This window comes from Ictidomys tridecemlineatus, chromosome 11 (assembly GCF_052094955.1).
Source record: "Ictidomys tridecemlineatus isolate mIctTri1 chromosome 11, mIctTri1.hap1, whole genome shotgun sequence".
Lineage (NCBI taxonomy): Eukaryota > Metazoa > Chordata > Mammalia > Rodentia > Sciuridae > Ictidomys > Ictidomys tridecemlineatus.
In genome coordinates, this window is record NC_135487.1 from 96,076,498 (window position 1) to 96,080,328 (window position 3,831).

The window sequence follows — 3,831 nt, forward strand, 5'->3', positions numbered from 1 at the left end:
AACACATGAGCCAACATAACCTTTTGCATCTCTCAGTTGTTCTTGTTGGATATTTTTGTCATGGAGGTAAAAGGCTGACTAGCATGGTCCTCTGTGAGGATCTAGCATGTCTGGAGGCAGGAAGGACTTTCCCTTTCTCCAGTTTGCTGTTTTCCTTTATTTCTTAAAATTTCCCGTTAGGTAGTTTTGTAATTAAAGAGATTATCATTCTCCCAAACCCTAGGTTTTAAACTATCCTGATAAACTACCGAGGAGATTGACTCTCATCTGAAGGTGTACAACCAGAGTGTCCTGGGTTGTCTCAGCACCTATGATGGGGTAAGGACCCAGCTGGCAAGCCCTCCCTCCTGCCTCCCCCAAATGGCACTGGGATTGAATAAGACAGACAAGGTTGCTGCTCTTAGAGGCATTTTAACTGTAGGTTCATAGGGGTGTGTGTGATAGAGTGTGTGTGCACGCATGCCCAGGTGTGCCTCACTGGACTCCTCTAGAACTAGTTACTGGATTCTGCTTCATGCCTCACTAGTTGTAAAGACTCTAGTGCATCTTGGTATCCACCATATCCCTGTTTCAGTCATCTTTTCTTTGCTGTGAACAAAAGACTTGATGAGGACAACTTGGAAGGGGAAGAGTTTATTTTGGCTCATGATTTAGAGAATTAGTGAGTGGTTGGTCAGATCCATAGCTCTGGGCCTGAAGTGAGGCAAAATATCATGGCAGAAGAGTGTGGTGCAGGCCAGCAGCTCAGGACACAAAATCCACGAAGCAGAGAAAGCGTCGCTCACCAGCAACAAAATATAAAACTCAAAGGTATGCCATCTATCTATCTATCTATCTATCTATCTATCTATCTATCTATCTATCTATCTATCTATCCATCCATCCATCTATCCATCTATCTATCTATTTATGGGGGGTACCAGGGATTGAACTCCAGAGTACTCGACCACTGAGCCACATCTCCAGTCCTATTTTGTATTTTATTTAGAGACAGGGTCTCACTGAGTCACTTAGCACCTCACTTTTCTGAACTCACAATCCTCCTGTCTCAGCCTCCTGAGCCTCTGGAATTACAGGCATGCGCTACCACCAACTTATTTATTTAATTTTATATGGCGCTGAAGATCAAACCTAGTAACTCACATGGGCTAGGCAAAAGCTCTACCTATCAGCTATACCACCAGCCCCCTCAGCCCTTTTTGACCTTGGTCCTGATAATTATCCACTCATTTTTTCCTGGAGCAGTACAGCTGCTGCTCTCTCTGTTCAGTGACCACTGGGTCCCATTTGGCAACTTTCGTGGAACTGCCATGATGATTTCAGAGGCCTCCCTTCCCTTGGGAAGAGGCCTTCTGCCAGGCAAGCCCAGATCTCTAGGCCTTAGGGAAAACTGCTAAGGCTGAGGAGTGCTGTGACTGTCAATACTGAGAAGCAAGTGAGGAGAGAAGAGCTAACTGGAGCAGGGAACGAAGTCTCAAGGGCCACAAGGCACAAGAGCAAAATGTGAACAAGAGACCTATGTGGCAGGGAGGCGCACCAGGGAGTCACCAGGCCCAGGAATCCTTACCTCTGTGTTCCAGCTCACTTACGTTCAAGCAAAATCGTGCCTGATCACCAGCACTGGGTGCCTCCCGATGCCTCATCTCTGTTGCTACTCCTTGTTTGAAAAGACCATGATTGTGACTTCCCACACACTGATACATACCTGGATGGCATCCTATCAGTGTTCTTCAGCTGTAACTCTGCCCCATCTACTAGCAATATTGTGTTCCTACTATCTCCTCTGCCAAGGGTGACACGTGGCCCTTTCTGCTTCAAGTGCTGGCTCTATAACTCTGGTTCTGCCTCTTTAAACATACTTCACATGTGAAAGACCAAGCCATCAATAAATTTTTTAAAAAGTATGTTGGGCTATCTTCTCCTCTTGCTCAATGCAGCCCTGGCTCTGAGGTGCTCCCTGTGGACCACAGTGGGCACCCTGCATGTTTCTGCAAGTTGTCATCTCCAAGAAGCTTCAACCCTCCAGAGAGCTGACTCCTCCACAGAGACCTAGCTCTCTACCCCACCCCATTCCTGGCCCCTTCCTCCTCCCAGCCTGAGAATATGGTGTAAGCATGATGAGGCCAGGTGTCTCCCTGGAAACAGGTCTTCCAGCTCTGTTCATGTTACTGCCTGCCTTTCAGCTTCCGCTCACTGATGACAGCAAGTCTCAAAAGGTGAACAGACTATACACATGCAGCAGAGTATTTACAAAGATTTCATCCATCAAACTAAAACATTTTATATTTAACTATTAGAGATTTCTCTCATTAATCTTTGCAACAGATGCTAATAATAACTCATATTAACTTAACCATTTGATCTGTGCTGGCAGTCCACCCGTATTCTCTCTGCAGGGATATGGGGGTCACTGAGCCATTTTATAGTTAGTTAGAATTTCAGAGAGGTAAAGCAACTTGTTTGAGGTCAAGGTCATGGAGCCAGAAAGTTGTACAGCAGCGAGGGTTCAAATGCAGGCAGCCTAGCCCCCTGCTGAATGGCATATTGTCTACTGATACCTAGAAACTGAATATAGGCTCTCTTTCAAAAAATGTGGAACAATTTATGGTGAAGAAAAAGAAGAAATCATTCAAAGGCAATCAACTGAAAAGATAGATAGCAGCTTCTCTTGAACTATATAAGGTAGAAAGAATCAAGAATAAAGCAGAAATTATAAAGCACTTTAAGTGTAGTAGACAGAAACAAGTCTCAATTTTTTTAACATATGAAATGTTCTAAATTGTTCTGAATGAAATCAAAATTATGGGGGAAGGAAAAGTGTGCATATTTTATACACAAAGATCAATTTATATGTTATAGTTAAAGAAGGATACTGTCAATTTGGAAGAAAATACTATCAAGGATAAACTGACACCACAAGCATGCACACACATACACACAAAGAACCTCAATTTGAGTGGGATCCAGCTCACTTGCAGGTGGACACCACCACACTCCTGAGACAACCTCATGCTAACAGTGGATGGAATGCTTTTGTGGCCACTGAGAAACTCTCCAGGTTGCATTCTTTAGAACCTTACATACTGGTGTATGATGCCCTCATCAGAAGTCTGTCCATCAGTTTGTATGGCTACTTTGTTTTATATTCAAATGACTAAGATGAGTTCTACTGGGGATTGGAGTCACATGACTTTGATGACTTTTTAGGTCATTTTAACAGTAGGTATTTTTTTAACATTTTAAATTTGCCTTAGGTGGGCAATATTTTCTCTGTATCTAAATTTGGAGGTATTCACGCTTGGAGCTGGGTAGTTTTGGGTTATTCCCTGTGAATTATATGATGTTTTGCAGCATCCCTGATCTCTCTCTACTCAGTAGAGACCAGTGGCATCACCACATCTTCCTCCAGTTGTGACAACCAAAATTGTCCCCAGACAGCAAATGTAACTCAGGAGAAAAATCACACCTGGTTGAACACCACTGCTCCACATTTATTCAAAAAAGATATACTTTTCTGATAAGAATGGGCATGAACCAAGTCCTCTGTAGTCCCAAAGGAAGAAAGAGAAAAAAGATGAAAAGCTGCTAGGCTATATATATCCCAATGTGAGCAAGCAAAATCTATGATAAATTGCAATTATATCTTCAAATCTCTTCTTTCAACTCTTAAACTAATTTAGACTCATCCTCAAAATTGCTTACATGCTATGGAGATGACTCATTATAGCTTATAAAATCTTTTTATAAAAAATTGATTACTCAACTGCTTGTATGCAAATTCTTTTCCCTTATCTAAAAATATCAGAGTTGCAGTGACCACAATGATTTTCC